Raw genomic sequence first — 24,742 nt, 5'->3', positions numbered from 1 at the left:
GAATGCAACACTCTTCCGATTCCGAGGTGAACCCACCCTCAGCAAACACTAGGAGCAACAAAGAGGCAGGAAAAGGCTTTTACAGGTAAAGGCGTCAAAGAATACTAAAGTGTTTTGCCATTAATCGTCTGAGGTAGCCTGTTGGAAAGCGGAGAAAAAACAAAAGGAGGGCCAAACAGGGCTGTGGAATGTGCAGATGGAGCGATGGCCAAGAAATAGGAGAGACAAATCAGATCTTCGTGATTAAATTCACTGGTTCAGTGGTGAACAGTTTTATGAGTTTGCATATTGCAAGGGTTTCCTTTAGTTTCAGTCAATCAAATAACAGATGGTTCATCCATTAATTGTTCCACTCCTGATCCAATAATGTTATTCTGTCACTTTTTTTTACAGATGAACATAGACCTGGTTCTCCACTGTGTGTTTGATTCATAGATCTGATGTCTGTGGCTGTTAGATTACTTTTCCTTCTCTTGCATTATTATTTCTAAAGCTACATTCATTACAAAGGAGGGAGGATCCTTCAGCAGTACCAGTGACCATTGAAGGTTCAAGGAGAAGTGATTCACAGGGAGGGACCAAGGAGTGAGATGGAGGGTAGGCCTTTCAGAGACTGCAGGCACTGGCAACATTCAGTTGCTTGAGAATGCGGAGAGGGGTACATTGGAGAGCAGGACGTTGGATATGGGGGCTCATATTTGCTGTCTGGGTCCAGCGAACAACATCAGTGTGATCCTTGTCACACTGTCTCTGAAGGAACTTTCTTTCTTTTCATTTTTTGATACAAACTGAAACCGCAGCGAGATAGCTCTTTGCTAATGTGACAAATGTGTGATAATAATCCTTATTTTTATATATATATCTTAGTAAAGTAAATTTGTGGGTCGGATATAGGGTCACATACAGACACATTCTTTGAGATGGTAGATAGAAAGCCATTTTTGGAGTTGAAGAGTCTGAAAGAGCAATAAAAATTAGAATTGAAAGCTTCATTCAATTGCTAGAACAATAGTGTTTTCTAAGGAGAAGTACCCGTGCAAACAAAGCTGACTTTTCATTCAATGGCCAGTAAACAGGCCGGAGTCCATTGGCTCATGATTCGTACTTTTGAACAAGGTATTATGAACATCAAAGACAGAAATGATGTCATGTTGTGAGAGATTTCGAAGAAACATTTACTGAACCAGAGGCATTTTGAAACCAGAAGTTGACCGTCCTGTGGGGAAGACAGATTGAAGATACAGTAGCCAGAAAAGGTACTTTTACATGTAACTTCTGATCAAAGGAAAACACAAAATAAGTGGCTTTTGAAGGAGGGACACCACTTCTGATTGTCTCTAAGATAAAGAGGACAGCCTCATTGCATCCATGAAAGGGTGCTGGGTCCACTGTTTATCATCTATATTAAATGTTTTGATGACACAGGTGGTAAATTTGCAGATGACTCCAACCATATAACATATAACCACTTACAGCACAGAACAGGCCATTTCGGCCCTACTAGTCCATGCCGTAGCAAATCCCCACCCTCCTAGTCCCACTGACCAGCACCCGGTCCATACCCCTCTAGTCCCCTCCTATCCATGTAACGATCCAGTCTTTCCTTAAATGTAACCAATGATCCCGCCTCGACCACATCTGCCGGAAGCTCATTCCACATCCCCACCACCCTCTGCGTAAAGAAATTTCCCCTCATGTTCCCCTTATAATTTTCCCCCTTCAATCTTAAACCATGTCCTCTAGTTTGAATCTCCCCCTTTCTTAATTGAAAAAGCCTATCCACATTTACTCTGTCTGTCCCTTTTAAAATCTTAAACACCTCTATCAAGTCCCCTCTCAATCTTCTACGCTCCAGAGAAAAAAGCCCCAGTCTGCACAACCTTTCCCTGTAACTCAGACCCTGAAATCCTGTCAACACTGGTGGCAGAGTGGACAATGAAGAAGGTTATCTGCGATTACGACAGGATCTGCTTGAACTGGAACATGGAATTTAACCCAGACAAGATTGAGATGTTGATTAAGAAATCAAAAGTAATCTTGCATTTGAAACATCACAATTTTTAGATGGTTATTTCATTCAGCTCTTGCCTGGGTTTGTGACATAATCGTGGAAGAAAATAGCCACTTCACCGTCTCTTTGAAAAGAGAACAGATTCATCGTGTGGAACACTAATTCCGAAACCTCCATGCAAAAGAGGGGAATTTGTGGAAAATCATTCGTAAGAAGAAACAATTCTCTGAAAACAACTCCACATGTGGTGAGTTTTAAAGAAGTCTGATGCCTTGCCCTTACTCCATAATTGGTTTTGAACAGCAGTAAAGAACTTGAGCTTCAACACAAAAGCTTTCTGAGACTGAACTTTAAAATAATCTCTTCAGAATTATACCTGAATGGTTTTGATTTTGCCACATACACACACACACACACACACAACATTGTGCATAGTGTGGTTAAGTCCGATTTACATTTAGATTTAAGTAATAAGTGTTATGCTATTAATAATAAAGTTATTGTTTTAAAAATACCATTGTCTGTGGTAATTCCCATTGCTGCTGGTTTAGTATATAACAGCCAACCTTTAAGAAGAGGCAAGGAAAAGGTTGGTAAATGTGACAATAATAAATAAATCTAATGTTTTTCAGATGGGAGACTTCCAACGCACTTAGGCTGTATGTATGCAGAAACAATCAAAATTTAAACCTTTAAACAATCCAGATCCACCAGAATGAAAGGCTCCAGCAAATTAAAAGGGTGAGGTGGGGGGGTGAGGGGAGAGCAGTGAAGAAAACATGCAAGGAAATTTCTGGCGAAACTCATTGAAGCTAAGATATTAAAATATACACAGCTATAAAGCACCGTGCAAAAAACAGGAATTTGGTCAATTTTACTGCTTTGGGTGGGTTCGATTGAAAGCTGTTTTCTTAAAAAAAACCTCTAACATGACCTCCTTAAAGATGTTTATGTGTGATCTCAGCATTTTGAAATGCTAGATCGTGTCATGACCCCCAACAAAAAAAAAAGCATACAGGAAAGCAGACAGCTTTAGAAATGTCCTCAGGAAACTATGTAGTGAAAAATATAAAACGTCTGGAAACTGGTGTTTGGAATTACAGTAACATGGAACTAGTACTGATTTATTCAGTTGATATGTTGAGCATTTCGGGAAATTTTAGAGGTGGTCAGACTTGGCACTTCAATGATAGAATGTTGCAGACGTAATTTGAAGAGGTGACCAAAAAGGCCAATGAGGGTGGGGCAGTAGATGTTGCCTACATGAAGTCCATGTTCCGCATGGTTGGCTAATCCTGGAAAATTCAATTTAATGGGAGCTAGAGTGAGCTGGCCAACTGGATACAGCATTGGCTTGATGATTTCTGTTTACAGTTCTTTCTTTTGTACACATTTCTTTCTTGAGTACAGATTACAGTTGCCGGTAATTCAAAAGTCTGCATGACCCGCAGGAAAAAAGAATCTCAGGGTTGTATGTACTCTGACAATAAATTTGAACTTTGGAACTCATAGGACTTAGAATGACAGTGTTTTAGACATAGACATACAGCACGATAACAGGGCCTTCGGCCCACAAGAAAGGGTGCTGGGTCCACTGTTTGTCATCTATATTAAATGCTTTGATGACACAGGTGGTAAATTTGCAGATGACTCCAACACTGGTGGCAGAGTGGACAATGAAGAAGGTTATCTGCGATTACGACAGGATCTGCTTGAACTGGAACATGGAATTTAACCCAGACAAGATTGAGATGTTGCACTTTGGAAGGTTTAATGTAGACAGAGAAGGGACCTGGAGAAGCTTATAGAAAAAAGGGACCATGGGGCATTGATTCGTGGAAGCGGTTCCAAGTTAAGTGGATGGTGAAGAAGGCATCTGGCATGGCTGTTTTCATCTGTCAGACTATTTTGTACAGGAGCAGGGGCTCCTGGTCAAGATATTGTTGAGCCAGCACTTGGGAGTATTGTGTGGAGTTCTGGTCACCCAGCTGTAAGAAAGTTACAGTTGGAAAGAATGCAGAAAAGATTCACAAGAACGTAACCAGGATTGGTGGCTAGAGGCAAGATAGGTTGCGGCTTTTACTACAATATGTACAATATATCCTCCTCAGATATAATTCATACAATAAAATTGATTCACCTCCATCCAACAGCTCCCTGCTTCTCAAATTCCTCCAAACACGTCATATTTCTCATGGTAAATGAAACTTTTAAAGACAAAAATTCCAGTCACTGGAAATCTGAAATCAGAAAATTCTGGAGAAAGAAACTTCAGCAGAAAGGCAACACCAGAGGAAAGAAAAACAGAAACCTTTCAGGGCCTTTGGCACGTTAACAGTCCCTCTTCCCATGTGGATGCTGAATGACTTGTTACGGTTTTCTCTTTTTAGTACCACTTTTTCAAATGGTAGAATCTTGGAATCAAAATAAAGATACAAATCAAGAGGGGGTGGAAAGTTGCAAGTGAGAATCAGGTAAGTGTCAGCCTGCTGTTGGTTCCCCTGTGAATCCAATCTTACTTCAGAGGCGCATAACTTCAGGTGGCACAACAATGCAGTGCCAGCTCTTTTTTTTCTGAGGAAGAGGATGTCGCGGACACGTACTGACCTTCACTGGGAGGAGGAGAGTGAGAGTCAGGATCACCCGTGTGGCAGTGAGCCAATGAGAAGGTCAGATGAGTTTAGGGGAGTTGAAGAATGCAATGTTCTGTCTAGTGAATAATAAAGTAGACTTCATGGTGAGCTGAAAGAAACGAGTGAGTGTGTTATAGATAGAGAATTTGGGTTAAAAAGGGTTTAAGTTAAAATGTGATGATTAGTCATAAAAGGGGGCTAACCACTAGAGTTTAGCTGGAAAATGTTACAACAGACTTGCAACAGATTTAACTACAGAGAGACATGCAGGAGCCAAAGATTGATAAAGAGTGAAAAACAGGATTTTGTGTGAGCAGAGGTCATGAATGATCGTGGTGTGCGTGACTAACATGATACTAAACAAGTACAAGCGTAATCAGGATGATTCTGCAAAAACTAACCAATTAAAGCAGTGTAGTGGAGATGCCGAAGGACAAGCAAATTGTATAAAAAACAACGCACTGTATGTATTGGGGCTTGACTTGGCGAGAAGCCGGTTGAGTCCAACTCTGCAGACTTGTGAATAAAGCTTGTCGTGTCACCGATCTTAAAGAGACTCATTTGTGAGAATTTGTGTTTCTGACAAGTGTATTCTTTATTTGTTTGTAAGCTGTGGTAAATCAGTGCTGTTACAAGTGGTGACCCCGACGTGATTTGAACAGGCAGCCTTCGGATCTGCTGATGGAAAGTTAGTTGGCAATTTTTCAGAAGGAAGGCCTAGGCCAGAGGTTCTCAACCTTTTTCTTTCCACCACTTTAAGTGTTCTCTATGCCATAGGTGCTCTGTGCTTAAGGTGGGATGTGGGTGGAAAGAAAAAGTTTGAAAACCACTGTTTTAATCGTCCCTCATTGACTCGTTATGTGCACAGTTTCCTAACTCCAAAGGAAATGGGCCAAGGACAATTTTTCTCGAGCAAAATATTTCAGTAACAATCAGGTCTAGAACAGTTGTTCTCAATCATTTGAGTCTCTTTACAATCTATCATGTCCTGGTAGAAGAGCATTAATCAAACTAGTTAGGAATGTGCTACCTGGCCTCATGTTAAACAGAAAGCTGGATTAAGGGCAAGGACTTGTTTGCTGTGTCAATGCTCTAAAGCAGTGGTTCCCAACCTTTTTCTTTCCACTCACATACCACTTTAAGAAATCCCTTACTAATCATAGCACATCTATGGCATAAGGAGTACTTAAAGTGGTATGTGAGTGGAAAGAAAAAGGTTGGGAACCACTGCTCTAAAGTTTCTACACACATAAAATCCAAGCTGGGGGATTTTGTTGATCTGGATTTGATCTAGACCTGGTAGGCCCACTTCTGCCATCTCGGGGATATATTTATCTGCTAACAGGAGAGGACCAGACTACCAGGTGGCAGGAGGCCATTCCTGTCACTGACATCTCTGCCGGACTGTCGCTAGGACTTTTGTGGACCATTAGATTCCATCCTTCAGTGTTCTGTTTGCTATTACTCTGGATCGAGGGTCTCAGTTCGAGCTGGCACTGTTCCAAGCTCTCACTGATCTTCTGGCACTCTCCGTATTTGCATGATGACTTACAATCTGCAGGCCAACAGCCTCATTGAGCATTTACATCAACAATCAGGCAGCATTAACAGCAGGTAGTGATGTGTCTATGTTGAGCGAACATTTACTCTTGGTTCTCCTTGGAGTTCATACTGCTGTTAAGGCAGACCTTGGATGTTCAGTGGCAGATCTAGTAAATGGCACTATGTTGACCTTGTCAGGCGAGTTTGTGAATCCAAATCCAAGCAAAACGCTCCATGATCCAGCTAATTATGTTGAACATCCTCAGGAAAACGCAAGATTACTCCAACCTACTCCTACGTGGCAGACGTCACCTGCAGTGTATGTGCCGAATGATTTATAATGCTGGATTCATTTATTCCACTGGCATGATGCTGTTCGCAAACCATTTCAGCCCATTTACAACAGTCTTCTTCCGGTCTTATGCCTACACCTGAAGACATTTGTGATCAAAAGGAATGGAGAAACTGACACGTTTTCTCTCGACAGGTTGAAGTCAGTGTATATCGACAGTCCACGTGCTGGGTTGGAGCCAGAGTCAGAGGACCGGTCGCCCCCTTACCATTCAGAGCATGCATCGCTTGTCTTGCGCTATCGTCCAAGGTCGGGCCGAACTGTTAGCTCTCCAGACCATTACTAGCAGGTCAGTTCCAAATCAGTCGCCTTCCTTGCATGGCTTGGAGGCTAGGGGTGGGTGGTTGCATAATTACCTTTGACGGGAGGAGGAAAGTGAGTGTCAGGATCACCCGTGTGGCAGTGAGCGAATGAGATGGTCAAAGGAGTTCGGCTGGGCATGTTTGGGGAGTTGAAGAATGCAATGTTGTGTCAAGTGAATAATAAAGAAAGTCAATTTCATGGTGAGCTGAAAGAAGTGAGTGAGTGTATTCTTTATTTGTTTGTAAGCTGTGGTGAATCAATGCCAAGGAGTAGCCATTCCATACTAAAGCGCTTGCTCAATGGAAATCTTAGTTGAGGCTAAGGTCAACAGTAATCACCATCGAAAAAACAATTTGAGAATATCCTAAAGCTATGAAAGATAATCTGGAGAATGCTAGACATTCACTCCTGTCCTTCACGGTTAAAATCCAAGAGTAATTTAAAGAATGATGTTTGACTTGCTACTACCTAAATCAAAGCAACCGCATTACTTGGCACAGGTGTTCATTATTTCAAAGCAGCTTAATGAGTACTGTCCAGGGAGATCTGATGCCGCACAGGACCAGCGAGCGGCTCAGCGGCTGAAAGTCCTGCCCTGGCTGCAGGCTGTTGGTGACGCAGTCGGGAGACCCACATAGGCTGCGGGCTGATGGAGACCAGCTCATAGGAAGCAGGTGTCAGAACCGGGATTTGAGAGGGCACTGAGGGTAAGAAGAACTCCCAAAAGGGCCTTAGGCACTCAAGGCTTCCTGATTGCTCAGGAAGTTTGGATGTAGAGTTCAGGTTGCTAATGGAGTCTGTACGGCTGCAGAGACTGTGGGTGTGGGAGCGCTGGAGGAGAATCCACAGACTCTCATTAAGCACTTTCAGGTGGCCAGAATATCCCGATGTAAAGCCACATATTCTACCCCTATGCGGCTCTCGGGGTACCCACCTGAAAGAGCTTGAGGCGCCTCCAAGGCGCACTTTCTACTCCTCTTTTTGCACCCCTCTGATTTCACCCATCTGTTTCTACCCTTCCGATTCCACCCATCAGTTCCCACACCTGTTTCTCCACCTCTATTTCTACCCCTCTGTTTTTACTTCTCTGCTTCTACCCGTCTGTTTCCACACCTCTGTTTTCCCACCTCTGTCGCAGTGATGTCGTCAGCCTAAGATGCTTGGCGCGAATTTGGAAACACAGCGTGCAGGCAGGGTGTTCTGAACACTGAGAAAGGCTGAAACCATCATCAGTATTTCTCTTGCCTGCTCTGGGTCCACCATAATCCTGTGTTCCTTCTGCTTCTCCTTTGCTGCGCTTCAAATGACGTCATGTCAGTGGGCGGGAGTACAACTACAGTGGACAGGAGCTGGAATGCGCTCCTAGGTGCCTCCCATACAGCTGTCCCTTTCAGGTGAACAGTGCAGCACTTTCAGGGCTGCCACCTGAACGACGATTCCAAAGCTTTGCATCTGCAGGCGCATTCTTGCCAGTCTCCAAAGGGGCTTCAGACAATGCCCATGGCGACTCTTAGCCTTATGGAAGACAGCAGACAAAATTTACTATTACGTGACAATCAAAGGAACGTTGAACTTGATATCATGTTGGTTTCCATCAAGCTTGCATATTTCAAATCATTGCACTGCCTGAGATTTAATCCCTCAATTAGATTTTCAAATTAGTTCCTCCAAATTTATTTATTCCACTCATTGCCAAACTGGATTAACTTCAGCCCTGATTAGTTGTCTTGGGAGTCCACCGGAATGAACGATTAATCAAAGCAGTTGAGGAATAGTACATCCATTTGTCCATTTTCTTTGAACACATTTATTTATAAAATCAGTGCACGTGGTGGAAAATAGGCAGTTGATTGGGCTGGGCAGTAACCTCCTTTAATGCATCGGCACAGCCCCCCCCAGAGCTGGTATTTCCAGCCACTTTGTTGGGAATCTAATTTTATATGCGACCGTGTAACTGCTCACTGGCAATGGTTCAGGTTTGCATATTCAGATTAGATGGCAATTGTGCATAACCTCACTCAACATTTGTAAAGCGCAGGGCTCACAAGAGGTACTACCAGAACTCATGAAAATTCTGTGACCCTGACCAATAGCCCAGATTCAGAACAAAATCCCAGGCCTCCATAATCTAAATGCACATAATTTTAAACTTGGAGTCTTCCAGCAGTAATTCCAAACTCCAGCATTCCCTTGCACCTCCAAACCCCTCATAACCGCACCATTCCACATCACCGATTTCTCCCTGATGCCCAAATCCGTGACCTCCCTACCTTGAAGGATGAAGACAAAAGGTGCAAAGAAGCAGTGGCATCTGCAGATTACTCCCTTTCTTAAGTGGAAAGGAACCTTCATTGATCCTGGCTGTAAATCCTGGAACTCCCTACCCAACCACCACCATCTCAAGGCCTTGTCACGTTGGTTTTCTCACCATATACATGCCCACCATGTATTCTTTGGTTCACAGTCCAATCTCACTTCTCACTCCTCCAAGTTCACTGGTTGCAGGGAATTCTTATACTGTGCATAGAATTTAACATTTATAAAGTTCGCCAGGCTTTGCTGCTTGAAAGCTACAAATGGCTCTCACTGCCGATGAAACTCTATCCATAGGCGGGTCACCAGCTTTAGATGTGAACAGTGGAGAAACTGGAAGGGAAAATAATCACCTTTTTGGCAAGTTAAAATGGCACTGTTTGCCCAAATCTTCAGCAGCTGCACGCAGTTTCTCCTGCACACAGTTACTCCTGTCGCAGTTACTCCTGTCGCAAGAACAAAAGCAACTGTCAATCAATGGTATTAGCATCAACTTCTCCAGTTTTCTTTGAACCCCGCCCAACTCTCTCTTTCCCTGACCCTCTCTTTCCTCTGGCTCTCCTCCCTATTGAGGGAGCAACCTCCTCCCCATTACTTCTCGGCCTTTTTCTCTTCTGCCCCCCCCCAACCCATGTCCAACCCTCTTATCTGTTAATCTGTGCTCCTCCCCCTGCCCCTTCCTCTCTCCTCACCCTATCTTTTTATTCAGCTGCCTGCCTGCTTTCTGCTCATACCTTGTCGAAGGGCTCAGGCCCAAAATGTTGGTTATAGTCTCTTGCTTCTTATAGACTCTACGTGAGCTGCTGAGTTTCTCCAGAACTTTTACATACTGCACGTCAACCTATCTATAACAGTGGTTTTCAAACATTTTCTTTCCACTCACATACCACTTTAAGTATTCTGTTATGATCCAAGAGGACCCCAAAACCCAGCAGTAATAGATATTCACCAAGACAAAGGTTACTTAAACAAAAGTTGCTTTTAATTATCTTCCGGGAGAAATAGTGGCGGCGGAGTCAATTGTATTATTTAAGAAAAGGTTGGACAGGTATATGGATGAGAAAAAGATGGAGGGTTATGGGCATTGTGCAGGGAGGTGGGACTAGAAAGGGGTGTTTGGTTCGGTGCGGACTAGAAGGGCCTAATGGCCTGTTTCCGTGCTGTAATTGTTATGTTATGTTATGTTAAACATGAAAACAGAATCACACTTTAACATCACTATTGACTTAACTAACCTAACTTAACCCCCTTCTAATTTTAAGTGCAGGTGTATGTGATGTATGTGTAAGTTCAGAAAAGTTCTTTGGTTCACAGTCCAATCTCACTTCTCACTCCTCCAAGTTCACTGGTTGCAGGGAATTCTTATACTGTGCATAGAATTTAACATTTATAAAGTTCGCCAGGCTTTGCTGCTTGAAAGGTAAATAGTTATTGCTCAGGAAGGTTCTTGTCGGTTTTCAGAGAGAGATTTGTTGTTCCAGGACACCCACAATTGATTCCTTTTTAAATCAGCCACTTCAGTGTCTTACTGATGAAACCTGACCCCTCAGGGTTCTCCAGATGATAACCTCTTTCTTTCAGGTCATCACAGAATTCCTTTTTGTTTCACTTATTTCAAGTGAAACATTAGACAGCCAGTCCACTCCTCTTGCATGAACCACAAGGGCTTTGATCAGGCTGAACTAAGTAATCACAACCTGTCTTCCAAATGGGGGTTTTCCACAAGCTTGCCAGCTTATCCTGTTCCAGTCCCAGCTGCTGCTGCTGACTGTAAAACTGCAGAACTGAACTCACACACACTCTCACTCTCACTCTCAGAGAAAGCCTGTTTGACTCTCTCTGCTTGCAAATCCACATGACCCTCCTAGAACAGCAAGTTCCACTCCAGACAGAATGCAGCTCTGACAAGTTCTTTCATCTGTTGCCTTTTTGTAAACCACACTCCATTAGTGAAGTCTCTTGGGCACTCTCCAAAACTTTTGCAAAGACTGTTAGCCCCAACATGAGCAGAGCTCCAGTATTTTCAATAAAATCTGTTTTAAAGTGTTTGTATGTGACCTAAACTGAAAAACCTGCCCCAATTTATCTCCCAAAAACATATCTATATTCTGCACAATTCCCTATGCCATAGGTGCTCTGTGATTAGTAAGGGATTACTTAGGTTGTATGTGGATAGAAAGAAAAAGTTTGAAAACCACTGTTTTAATCATACCTAATTGACTCGTTATGTGCATGGTTTCATAACTCCAAAGGAAATGGGCCAATTACAATTTTCCTCAAGCAAAATATTTCAGTAACAATTGAGTCTAGAACAGTGATTCTCAACTTTTCTTTCCCACTTACATACCACCTTAAGCAATCCCTTACTAATCACAGAGCACCGATAGCATAGGGATTACTTAAAGTGGTATGTGAGTGGAAAGAAAAAGGTTGAAAGTCATTGATCTACAAAGTCAGGCCAATGGGAATCTCACTGTCACCATAACAATGGATCCTCTTACATCAACAATGACAATTCTATCGGATGCCAAGCTCCTACTTGCCTGTGACCTCCTTTACAGAGGTCGAGGCAAAGCAAGTTCCACTGGAGACCACTCAGTTTAGATGCAGTATGTGACAGGTAGCAGAGATATGTCCTTCAGTCTGTTTTAGAGTCTCATCTATATTCTGCTATGAATTCCACAGGTGAGGTTCGTACCTGCGTCAATACTGGTGGAGAGGTATGTGGATGGGAGACTCTTCAAGTATTAATTTAGGAGTAGGGGCATTCAATGGAACATTTCCATCTTTGGGTATGGAACAGATCTGTACAAATAATGTTCATACTCAGTAGTTGCACAAGGTTGCTAGAGTGGAAGTTTGTGGAAAATATACATAGATCAAAGAGAGCACATTTAATTCATTAAACATTATTTCTCCCTTTATTTTCCCAACATGACATTGAATTTTTCTGAGCCAAATATACCCAAGATTACTGTTATTTGATATGAAGGAGCAACAAAAGGACACACAAAAGTCGATCAGGCTGGAGGTAGATGCTTTGCCAATTGCAGCACATGCACAACTGGAGGCAGGTGAATACAGTAGCAGTTGGAAGCCCCTTCCAAACCTTGGCAGGATCACCGATTGGAGCATGGAGGTACTGGTGAAGTGGCTGCCATTACCCATAGCTTGTCAATACTGATAATGAAGTTACAAAGGCAGGTCCAGACCATCAGAGGTACAATGGAAACCACTTAATGATGGAATTAGAGCAGGTGTCATTTAACCCAGAGAGGTGGAAATAAAATGACAAGAAAGTGAGGTTTTGGGCCTTGCGAATCCATACTATAAGGAAAGTCTTTTAAGGGGAAACACTGTTAAATGTTTCTTGGCCCAGAGGGATGGTAGAGATCTGAAGCTCTCTTTGAAGTATCCACAAAGACAGCAGAGAAACAGCACATCGGTTTGGGAAAAAGGGCACCCTATCGAAGGCACTGATTGGCTGGGGCAAGCCTCATGTTTAGTGAGTAAGATACAAGGCTGGACAGTCACGTGTCCTGGACTTCAAGGGAAAGCAGCTTGATATCACTGTGAAGCGGGTCCACAGTTTCACCTTCTAGTGGAGATCCAGTGGAACTGCAGCCCTCAGAGTGAAGAGAAGACTGATATTCAGCAGGAGCCAATTCACTTTCAGTGCAGCTTGTGGCGTGCGGACATGTTTGTAACTTGAGCTGTGCTGTTCACCCCATCAGGAGGGGTGTTAGTAAGGGCACTGATCTTACAAGCTGGAAGGTGTACAGATGTCGGCCAGTCATGGCACCAGTGAGCTTGCACTATCTGTTTGATGAAGACTGTGACAAAGAGAGGCATCTTAGCAAATGTTCAAAAGCTGAACCTCACATTTCACTATGCAGGCCCATCAGCCACTTTCTGCAGGCTGCCCCATCAAGATCTGTGCCTGCAGCTTGTGCTCTCACACTCTCATCTGCTCTTTTCTGCCCAGTGACTTACCGTGTGCAGATCCCTGGACTGTCTTTGTGCAAGTCAGTGACCACTTCCACCACTGAGCTTCCTGCAGACCTGTAATGGCACTGATTCACCACAGCTCACAAACGCTCACTTGTTTCTTTCAGCACACCGTGAAGTTGAATTTTTAAAAAATTATTCACTTGCCACAAAAATTGTATTCTTCAACTCCCCAACTCCCTAAACTCCTCTGACCTTCTCATTGGCTCGCTGCCATGCAGGTGATCCTGACACTCGCTTTCCTCCTCCCGACGAAGGCAAGAATGTGACCGCAACGCTCCCAGAACCACTGAGCACTGCAGCACAGAACCAAGCCCTTTGGTCCATCTCGACATTGCCAAACCATTACTCTGCCTCATCCTATTGAGACCTGCAGCTGAAACATTTCACCTTCCATCCTTAACCCATGTCCTCCAGTTCTTGTCTCACCTAACCTCTGTGGAAAAAACCATAACTTTGTATGCAAAATTTCAGCTATTGGCTGAAAGAGCCCCATGGGTGCAGTGCAGGAGAGGACCTTGCTGAGACGGGCTGCAGAAGGTGAGATGTTCAGTTCAGCTACCTTCAGAACAAATTGAACACTTACCAAAAGACTTGGGGGATACAGGACACAATTCCTCAGAGATTGCGATAGAGGTAGCCAGGCCAGTGAAGAAGGCATTTGGTAGGCTTGCCTTCATCAGTCAGGGCACGGAGTACAGGAACACCATGTTCCAACAGTACAAGATATTGGTGAGAATGCACTTGGAGTAATTGTGTTTAGTTCTGGTTGCCCAGCTATAGGAAAGATATTGTTAAGATGGCTATCAAGAGAGACTGCATGGTTAGGGTGGCGGTTCGCACAATGCTGTTACAGCACTAATGACCCAAAGTTCAAATTTTTTGTCAATGAGATTCTTTTTCCTGTGGGCCAGACAGAATTTCTACCTATCGGTAAGTGCAAACTGTACTCAAGAAAACCATACGTATATATGAGAAGCAAACTGATTGCAATACAAAAAAAAAATTAGTAATAAATAATGTGCAAAGGCAGTCCTTAAATGAATCTCTGATTGAGTTTGTCATTGAAGAGTTTGATGGTGGAGGGGGAGCAGCTGTTCCTGAACCTGTTAGTGTGAACCTTGTGGCACCATCACCTCTTTCCCGATCGTAGCAGAGAGAACAGAGCATACCCCAGGTGGTGTGGATCCTTGCCTCTCTGATGGCAGCGTTCCCTGGACATTATTTTGATGGTGGGTTTTGGGCTTTTGCAGCTCTGCCGCTGTCTGTGAGGAGTTTGTCAGTTCTCCCCCATGTCTGTATGGGTTTCCTTCCACGTTACAAAGACGTAGAGGGTTGGTGGGTTAATTAGTCACATGGGCGTATATGGACCAGAAGGGTATGTTATCTTGCTGTTTCTCTACATTAAAAATTTAAACTGCAGATGCTGGAATCGTTGGCTGCCTTTTGCTTCCTATGGACGCTGCATGACCTACTGAGTTTCTCCAGCACTTTTGTGTACTGAACAAGACCTCAGCATCTGCAGCTTTTCTTGTTTACCTCCATAACACTCTCTCTCTCACTCTATTCCTCCACATATGCTGCCCGACATGCTGAATATTTTATGCATTTTTTGCTCCAATGGTTAATTTAATTTTTCTGTTCTGTCCCAACAAAGGGTTGACGAAGATGGTGACTGCTTCACCATCACATCCTACACAACTCCACAACCATCACTGGTTGCCTCTTGCTTCCCTGAAGAATGTAAACTGCCAATATTTAACAGCAGGTGTTTAAAAACAGTCAATTGGCAAGTAGTTGGGAAAACTACTTTAAACATTCAGACAACAAATATTTCCTTAAGAAGTCATTGTTATTTCTAGCTCTTCTCAACACCTGTACTGTGAAAATTGCCGCTGGTAAGAATTTACATAAAAAACACTGAAATGCTGGAGGAACTCAGCAGGCGTCGCTGCATCTATAAGAGATAAAGATATATAACTGATGTTTTGGCTCCGAGCCCTTTGTCAAGATATCTTGAAAGGTCGACTATATACATCTTTACATCTTACAGATGCTGCGAGACCTGCTGAGTTCCTCTAGCATTTTTGTATTTTTACTACAATCATAGTGTCCACAGACTTTCGTCTTTCACTGCATGAGTTTACGTACCTTCTTTCAAAACTTCTTTCAATATTTTTTATTAAATTTCACATAAAAAATAGAGTACATATGTTAAAATTCAAAAAGATATATTACACTTAAATCATATCATCCAAGGTACCCCACATTTTAATCAAACAATTGATATACAGGTACATGATCCTTTATCCGGACATCTAAAACCCGGAAAGCTCCAAAATCCAGTATGTGGGGAGAGAGGCGGCCGGTGCTTGGTGGAGGCAGCTAGGCGGGCAGCGCTTGGGGGAGGTGGCCGGTGCTTGGGGGAGGTGGCCAGCGCTTGGGGGAGGCGGCCAGCGCTTGGGGGAGGCAGCCAGCGCTTGGGGGAGGCGGCCAGCGCTTGGGGGAGGCAGCAGCAGGACCGGCGCTTGGGGGAGGCAGCAGCAGGACCGGCGCTTGGGGGAGGCAGCAGCAGGACCGGCGCTTGGGGGAGGCAGTCGGCGCTTGGGGGAAGCGGCTGAGGGACCAGTGGTTGGGGGAGACAGCCAAGCGACCGGCGGTTGGGAGAGACGGCCAAGCGACTGGAAGGGGGTGGGGGTGGATACGGCAACACAATTCGGGTGGGCTTTCCGAAATCTGGAAAAATCTGAAATTCGGATCATACTGTCCCCCAAGGGTTCTGGATAAAGGATTGTGTACCTGTATTGATATTTTATTACAAAAAATGAAAATCTAAACCCACTACCAAGAAAGAAGCTGTTTGGCCAAAAAAAAAAGAATTCTCATCAGAGAGATAAACTACTTCATTAGTCAACAGTTCTACCTTCATATCAAAGATTATAAAAGAAATTCAAAAGTGTCCCCACAGTGTTTGAAAATTTAAATCCAAATTGGAAATTGAGCATCTAAGCTTCTCTACATTTAAACGTGACATCACGTCACGTAGTCATTGAGCATGATGAGGTGGGGTAATGTCCCTCCATCTGAGTGATACTGCCCGCTAGCCATAAGAGAAATAAAAACTAATACATGCAACTCAGAAGACAAAACCAACAATACCAAATAAAATAGTTAATGGATTGGTTTAATGCATTTATCACAACGAGGAGATGCATCCACGTAAAAATGAGTTAATTTGACTTTGGACCTGTGAGCCTGATGGACTACTTTAAATTGTAGGAGAGAGTGGCGGGCACATAAAGAGATATTAAGCAATTTGAAAATTACATTCCAAGTGTCCTCAGAAATTAAAAGCTGTAGGTCGTGTTCCCAGGCTTCTTTAATTTTATCTAAGGGAGCCTTTCTTATTCCAAACAATGTTAGATATTGAACCATTATTGAAAGGTTGTAAGTTAAAATTTACATCAATTAAATTCTTATCAGTCCTCTTAAGAAATGTATGTAATTGATACTGTAAAAAAAAATCTAATCTGTAGATAACAGAAAAAATGAGTATTTGGTAGATCGTATTTAACTGAAAGTTGTTCAAAGGAAGCGAGACTCCCCTCGACAAATATATCTTCAAAACATTTAATGCCCAATCTATACCATTGTTTAAAAGTTGCATCAATTATGGAAGGTTTAAAGAAATAACTCAGAAAATAATAGGACGAGAGAGAAAATCTCATTAAATCAAAATGTTTTCTAAAATATATCCAGGTTCTCAAAGTGTATTTAAACCACATGATTATTAGTTAATTTATTTAGAGATATAGGAAGAGAGGATCCAAGAAGAGAAATGAGAAAAAGCCTTCTTTCAAGACATTCACTGGAATGAAACTCTTTTTGATAAACGTCTCATTACGTGAGACTATGGGTGGCATTTAAAGGGCTTGAATAAGCAGGATATAAAGGGATATGTATCTTATGCAGGCATCAGAGATTCTGTTCAAGGTGGCATCATGTTCAGTACAGACATCATGAGCCAATGGGCCTGCTCCTGTGCGGTACTGTTCTACGCTCTTTAAACATGCCAACCAATGCGTGTGTAGCAAAGGCAACAGGTGGATATTGACTGGAAATTATGTTGAAAGGATAAATATTAAATGGTAAAGAGTGTGAGAGAATCACTGAGTAGGCAGGTAGTTTAACATCTCACTTTAATAACACTCTCCAGTATAACAAGTCACATGACTCAAAGGATGGCTAGCAGATAAAATTGGAGACTGAGCTGTGTACAGAAGGTACAGTCATAGGGACAGAGTCATGGGCTCAATCCATTTGCCTGAGTCTGGCACAAAATGCAGGAGAACCACATGTTGAAGACCAAAAGCTCAGTCACAATATTTTTTAATGGGGCAGCGGCACAGGGAAAGGCAAGAAGGTGCCACTAATCAGAATAATTCGCCATTCACGTTATATAATTGGTGGACAACAAGAGAAGTAATTTGGGCATCTTTTATTGCTTCAAATGTATTTGAGGGCAATCAGGAAAAGATGCAGGCCTGGAACCAGCTGAGAAAATAGAAAGTCAAAAGCAAAGATTTAAAGGAGCCCCACAAGACAAGAAGGGTAGAAATGTGGAAAATAATTTAAAATTAAAACAAAACCCCTAAGACCTGATATTATCAACTTGGAACAAACATCAACATGAGAGCAGGAATTTGGATGGAAAAATAAACAGGCAAAGGAAGTAAGGAAGTGGGAAGTTGCAGTAATTATTGAGAGAGAGAGAGAGAGAGAGAGGGAGAGAGGGAGAGAGAGGGAGGGAGAGAGAGAGAGGGAGAGAGAGAGGGAGAGAGAGAGGGAGAGAGAGAGAGGGAGAGAGAGAGAGGGAGAGAGAAAGAGGGAGAGAGAAAGAGGGAGAGAGAGAGAGAGAGATAGGGTAGAGTGAAAGACGAAAGAGAGGATGGGAAAGGAACCTAAAAGTGAAGCCAACAAAGCAGGAAGAAACAGCACAATTGGCACGGCGGCAGCAATTGGGATCGGAGTTCAAATCCCACACTGTCTGTAAAGAGTTTGTACGTTCTCCCCGTGTCTGTGTGGGTTTTCTCCAGGGGCTCTGGTTTCCTCCCACTGATTGAAACATATTGGGGGTGCAGGTTAATTGGGTGTAAATTGGGTGAAACAAACTCGTGGGCAAAATGGCCCGTTACTGCGCTGTAGGTCTAAATTTAAAACCCGAGACACCGCTCCTTACCCCAATAAATCTTCATTTGGAGACCAACAGATATTTCACCAAAGGAAGTGGTGTCCACTTACAGTGCAACAACACTGTGGATTCTTTGCTCTGTTGTGTTATAAATTCATTGTGTCCCCAGTTTAGTTATAATACCCTAGAGATGTTTTGGCTCCACAGGAATGCAGCCAATGCAGACGTGCACTTCTCCCACCATTGGCTCCCCTGTCTAAAACATAAACAACCTTACTCACAGGAAGCCAACAGACTGCAGACGAAAGAAAGTAGAAACCTGCCGTGAAGTTAACACTCCTGATCACTCAAGCCCAGACCCCAGGAGCACAGAAAACTAGAAGGAAGCAAGGTGTCATTACTAACAGGTTAGCAGACCTAATGAACTCAGAGCTAACAAAGAGTTGTCATGGCAGTCAACCAAGAGAAGCTGAAATGGATTCTCCTCACAGTCTATTCATAGAAAAAAATCCTTAATAACAATACTACTTTGAATCAGGGCACTAGCAGTCAAAATTGACCAAAACCATCAACTTAATTTAATGCAAATTCACAAATTCTGTAACTTTAATATAACATAGGTAGTTTTGAGTCGTACAAAAATATACTCTGAGCTTTCCCCCTAATCTTACAGGAACCAATTGAATTTGCTGGTAAATGACATCCTTTTACTTGGGTAAGACCCTCAAAAAATACTAATGGCTGCTGAATGGAAAAAGTACAATTCCGTGTTCAGTATCTTGATTCAGCCCTTAGTCTTCCCACTGGGAAGAGGGAAACCTGGTCCCGTTGCAGTCGAAGCTGGCAGCTGGCCAAGAGGTCTGTGAAAGTGGCCTGTGAACACAGCACTTTTGTTCTGCTTACATAATGCAAACCTCCGGGGGCCAGTCACCAGCCCCACTACCCCGATTCGTTGTCAGGGCTGTGGAGTTTTGCAGCCTCCTCAGAATAGGCTGCAGATACTTTTGTCTGCTGCTATTCCGATGGTGAAAGCGTACGCGTGCGCGCACACACACACACACACACACACACACACACAAACAAAAAACATACACACAACACACATACGCACACACACACACACACACACAAACAAAAAACATACACACAACACACATACGCACACCATATTCATTTCTAACGATCCACAGACAATGCTGCAGCCTTATTAGTTGTTCGCACTACCATTCCCCAACCCGCCCCCCACATGGAGCCAAACACAGCACATAGTTGTTCCCATCACCATTACCCATCCCCTCCCCCACATGGAGCCAAACAGAGCACATGTGTCAGAAGCACTGTCTGTCAGATGGGTCTTTAACCTGAGGCTCCATCTGTCAACTGGCTGCAATAGATTCCTTGGCAATCTGCTGAGGAAGGTGTCTCTCCAATATCCTGGCAAAAGCACTTCATTCCATGTCAAGTAAATATGCAGATGACACTGCTCCAGGGGCTTTGCTCTGCACACGTTGACTGCCCTGATTTGACTATGCATCACTTTATATTTCGACTCATTAGCTGCAGAGCAATTTGGGACCATGCTATAAGCGCAAAAAAGTAATAACACATTGCTGGAGAAACAGAAGATCAAGCAGTGTACTTTATCAAGCAAAGTTAAAGATAAATAACGAGCGTTTCTGGCTTGAGCCCCTCATCAAAGTATATATCCTTATCCCTTGATGAAGGGTTCAAACCTGTAATGTTGTGTATGCATCTTTATATTTACTCTATAAAATACACTGTTTGAGTTTCTCCAGCCTTGTTTTTACTTCATCCATGGTGTCTGCAGACTTTCATGTTTTACTTCCATCATATAATGCAACTCTTTCGGTTATCTTTCTTTACTCACCTGAGTGAGTGACTGTTAAGGAAAATAGTGAAAAGTCCTGGGATCCCACAAAGTGAGTCCAGATTCTCATCATTCTATCTCCTGCGCTGCTCCCATCACACTGTGCCAGGTCCCTTACCCCAGGGATTTAGTCTTTGCTCACAAAGATGGCCTTTTTCCCAGCCCAGATTTAGGAAGAATTCGCACAGCACAGTCTGGCAGGGGTAACCAGAGTTTTGACCCTTCTAAAATGAAGGAACAGTATTTTTTTTCTAAATCAGGATGGTATGCAATCTGTACAGGGGATCTGGGGATGGTGGCACCCCCAAACACGTGATTCACTTATTCTACGAGCAAGTTCAGAAGCTACTGCTGAAGGTTTGGTGAGCTGCAATAATGCGTCATGTGTATGGTGCACAACGTCTGCCAGCATGGACTCAGGGAATGAATCTGTCCCAGATGTGCTTATTTTAGTGTAGGTGGAACTAGACTCAGGCAAGTCAAGCACACTCACTCATATCCAAACTTGTGCCCTGCAGATTATGAAAATTCTTGTGGAAGTGAATCATTCATCACAGGATACAGAGCCATTAATCCACTCCTCGCCACAGAAATGTGGCTGGCCTGGACAATGATTCAGATTAATGGTCAGAGTACATACATGATGTTACATACAACCCTGAGATTCTTTTTCCTGCGGGCGAGGCAGAATTACCACTTCTGGGTAGTGCAAAAAAAAACCTGTACTCAACATACTCGTGAAAACAAATAAAGAAATGTAAATAACGATTTATAAACGATGATAAACGTAAAACATGATCACCAGGATGTTGACATTGCAGTGTCCAATAGCGTTAACCAAACTGAACAGCAGGCACAGGTAGCCAGACCATGGTGATCACCCGGACCATCTATCAGCTCAATCGTGGATGCTGTCACCTCCCCCAGCAACAGGTTCCAGTTCACCACTCCACGCAAAAAAATCTTATCTACGCTTCTTTAAACTTTCCCTCACTCATCTCACACCTGTGTCCTGGTAGAGCAATAGCCTGTATCCGTTCTGCAGTGTAGTGTCCAAGACAGCACAATACTCTTCCATTGTAGCCTATCTACTAATTTTAAGTGGTTACACCACATCCCCCATGCTCTTTTATTCTAAGCCCCAGTGATTGAAGGCAACCGCCTTGTAAGCCTTCTTAACCAGCTGAGCTACTTGTGCTGCTCTCCTCAAGGATCCCACAGCAATGTCCCGTAATTGGGAAAGGTATATTGTTGTTCACTGCAAGTCTGTTTTCCTCATAAGCTAAAGAGGGACCTGATAGAGGTATATGAAGGGCATAGATGAGAGTTGATAGTAGAAACGTTTCCCCAAGGCATGGGTTTCCATAACTGGAGGGCAAGAGCTTAAAGTAATTTAGTCTTAATTTAGACATACAGCACGGAGACCAGGCCATTTCGCCCCATGACTCCGTGCCGCCCAATTTACACCCAATTCACTTACACCCCTAGTACTTTTTGAACAGTGGGCGGAAACTGGAGCCCCCACACAGACACGGTGAGGACTTACAGACAGCGCGGGATTCGAACCCTGGTCCTGATCGCTGGCGCTGTAAAGGCTTTGCACTAACCGCTACACTAACCATGCCACAATGAGTCAAAATTCAGAGGGTATATAAGGAAGAATTCTTCCCAAAGTCAACTGGAGTTTGGAATGCACTGTCCGAGATGATGTTGAGACAGAAACTCTCACAACATTTAGCTAAACAAGCGCTTAACTGCAGGATATAAACTGAGTGCTGGGATATATCGATGGCCATTTTATGGCAGCATGAAAGGAGGATGCCAAAGGGGCTGTTTCTTAATTTACATTTGAAGCTGTAGCAATGGTAACAGGCCCTTCCCACCCACAAGCCCGCGCCCCCCCAAATACACCCACGAGACCAATTAACCTTTTAACTCCATTCGTCTTTAGAACGTTGGAGAAAACAAGAGATGCCAAGTATTCACGGGCAGAACGTACAAACTTCGTATAGACAGATTCAAACCTGGGCTGCTAGCATTGCAGTAACTGTTTCTGCTACGTATGACTCTGTATGAGAAATGAATACAGTAGCAGGGAGACACAAAACACCATGGATCGGAAGCAAAACACAATCTTGACGGGGTAGCACAGCAGGCCAAGGAGCCTCACCAGAAGGAAAGGGAAGTCAACCTTTCCGAAAGACAAAAGCAGGAATTCATGGTGCTCAGCATGGACAAGCTGTGACTGTGGGCCTGTGCTTCAAGAACCCATGGCTCCAAGACAAAGAGGGGAGGGTTTGTTTGTTGTGGAGGGCAGTGGTGAGACTACACCTGGCGGGCTGGGTGGTGTTGGCTTCCCCATACATGGCAGAACATTCCAAAATTGCAAGCAGTTTGGAAGTTTACAGAATGAGGGAGTTGTCCTCCGAGGAAAGATGGTATCCATTCAAGGTCAGAAGAGTGAGAAAGGACAGGTTTCTGAGGCAGCCCATGAGGATGGAATGTGGAGAGGATGTATGACGTTGTGGGGGAATCTAGAACAAGAGGTTGCTCACTTGAGAAAGGCAAGAGGTAATTTTTTTTGTCCTCTCTCAATGACTGTAGGTCTTTGGAACTTTCTTTTTTTGAAGTTCTGCAGAAGGAGTGAAGTTAGATAGATAGTTAATTAGAAGAGGGTGTAAGGTTACCATGGGTGGATATAAATGCAAAGGTGCGGTTACAATTTTAAAAAAATTAAGAGATAGAGCACAGTAATGCCCACAGGCGGGTATTGTATTGGTTTTTCCTTGGGGATGAGGCGAGACGGAGGGGGGGGTGCGAGAAGGGGAGAGCGAGAAAGGGGGAGAGAGAAGGGGGGAGAGAGAAGAGGGGAGAGAGAAGGGGGGAGAGAGACAGGGGGAGAGAGAAGGGGGGAGAGAGACGGGGGGAGAGAGACGGGGGGGAGAGAGAAGGGTGAGGAGAGAGAAGGGGGGGAGAGAGAAGGAGGGAGCGAATCCACTGGTTCACTTCTACTAAATTACAGCGCAATGTGTGAAATTTACAAGGAAATGTCGGGTGATATGGTTGGTGTAGCAGTTAGCGACAGCCCAATTGTGTGGGAAAATCACCCAACTGTCAGCTTTGTGTGTAAAGGTGGGTGGGGGGGGGGGGGGGGCACAATTCAGCGCTTGCCAAAGGCACTATTTTACCTGGATACACCACTGCAGATAGATGTAAAGACTTCTGGCTCTATTGCAAAGAGAAGCAATTGAGTTATCCCCAGCCTCTGCCAAATATATATTTCATCCCACAGCAGAAAACCAGATTTGGTTGCTCATCACAGTGAAGTTCAACAAGAAAGTCTGCAGATGCTGGGGGTCATGCGGGTACACAAAGGTGCTGGAGAAGCTCAGAAGGTCACGCAGCATCCAGAGGGAGTACAGAGTCATCAACAGTTTGGGACTGGGCCCTTCTTCAGGTACTGTGGATGCTGCATTTCCTACCGCGCAACAGTGGATGCATATGAAACGTAAAGCATCCTAGGAGGAGCTGTAAGGTAGCAAGGAAGTGTCCTGCAAATGCAACCCTGGTGTCTCACTGGTTTGGACCGATTCACCATTCAGTGGCACATTGGTGCAAGCTCTAACCCTTAAACAAAACGGTCATCGGCTTTGCCTCAGTCTTTAAAAACACAAAGCTCAGAGTTCACTGAGCAAATCTCAAATTCTTCCACAGGCCCCTATTTAGGAGTTGTGTCCAAAAGCCAGAATGTCGCAGAAGCCTGAGCACAAGCGACTTAATTTTTGGGACTCACAAAACATCAATAGATTATCAGATGCTTTCCTCAGAGAGAGTGTTACAAGATCACTCTTTCAAAAATGACTCCAGACTATGCGTTTACAGGATCATGGTTGGCCACAGGGTCTCCATGTAGTCGGGTACCTGCCAACACACCTACAAAGACCCACATGCAAAATAATGGCCCTGAGTAGTCATAGTCTTTTTCCCAGGGTAGGGGAATCCAAAAATAAAAGGGCATTGCTTAAAAGTGAGAGAGAAGACCCAGGAGACACCTTATTTACATTGAGGACAGTTTAACAAGCTGCCAGAGGAACTGATAGAACTGGAGACGATGGTTTAACATTTAAAAGATGTCCACAGGTACATGAATAAGAAAGGTTTAGGAAGGCATCAGCTGTGCACAGATAACTTGGTTGCACTTAATCCAGAATCACTGAAGGGCCTGCTTCTTCGCTGTAAAACGATGACTTGATCTTGAAGCCTCAGGAACCAAGACTCAGGGAAGAATCAACAGTGCCATGGATGCGAGAAAAGCAGCAAACTGCAATCTAAACTGACCTTTGTTTCATGTGTGGTCCACATTTCCATTTGTACTCTTGAGGAGGCAATGCCTAAGCTCTCAAGGGATATTTTCCAGACTAATATTTTCCAATGAGTACTACGTTTCACATATTTTTAATGGTAACGTGATTTCTCAAGTGTATATTTAAAACCATGCAAG

At 43.6% G+C, this 24,742-nt stretch overlaps 1 protein-coding gene and 1 long non-coding RNA gene across 7 annotated transcripts in view; one reads left to right on the top strand and one right to left on the bottom strand.

Annotated features, from left to right (window-relative positions):
* alg14 (ALG14 UDP-N-acetylglucosaminyltransferase subunit) overlaps positions 1 to 24,742 on the bottom strand; it is an 87,228-nt gene that overhangs the window by 15,137 nt on the left and 47,349 nt on the right. The window contains exon 5 of one of the 6 annotated variants that reach the window (XR_011357927.1): positions 9,508 to 9,600. The exons of the other annotated variants lie outside the window; for them this stretch is intronic. The gene's annotated coding sequence lies outside the window, so the exon portion shown is untranslated. The remainder of the gene's footprint in view (positions 1 to 9,507; positions 9,601 to 24,742) is intronic. 6 annotated transcript variants of the gene reach the window in all.
* LOC138762810 (uncharacterized) lies at positions 11,711 to 20,992 on the top strand. Its single transcript, XR_011357164.1, has 3 exons — positions 11,711 to 11,874; positions 18,637 to 18,760; positions 20,760 to 20,992. It is a non-coding gene; the product is annotated as an uncharacterized lncRNA (long non-coding RNA).

The sequence above is a fragment of the Narcine bancroftii genome, chromosome 5 (genome assembly GCF_036971445.1).
Source record: "Narcine bancroftii isolate sNarBan1 chromosome 5, sNarBan1.hap1, whole genome shotgun sequence".
In the NCBI taxonomy this organism is placed as follows: Eukaryota; Metazoa; Chordata; class Chondrichthyes; order Torpediniformes; family Narcinidae; genus Narcine; species Narcine bancroftii.
The sequence above is the reverse complement of the archived record's forward strand: the minus strand, read 5'-3'. Positions and strand labels throughout refer to the sequence as shown.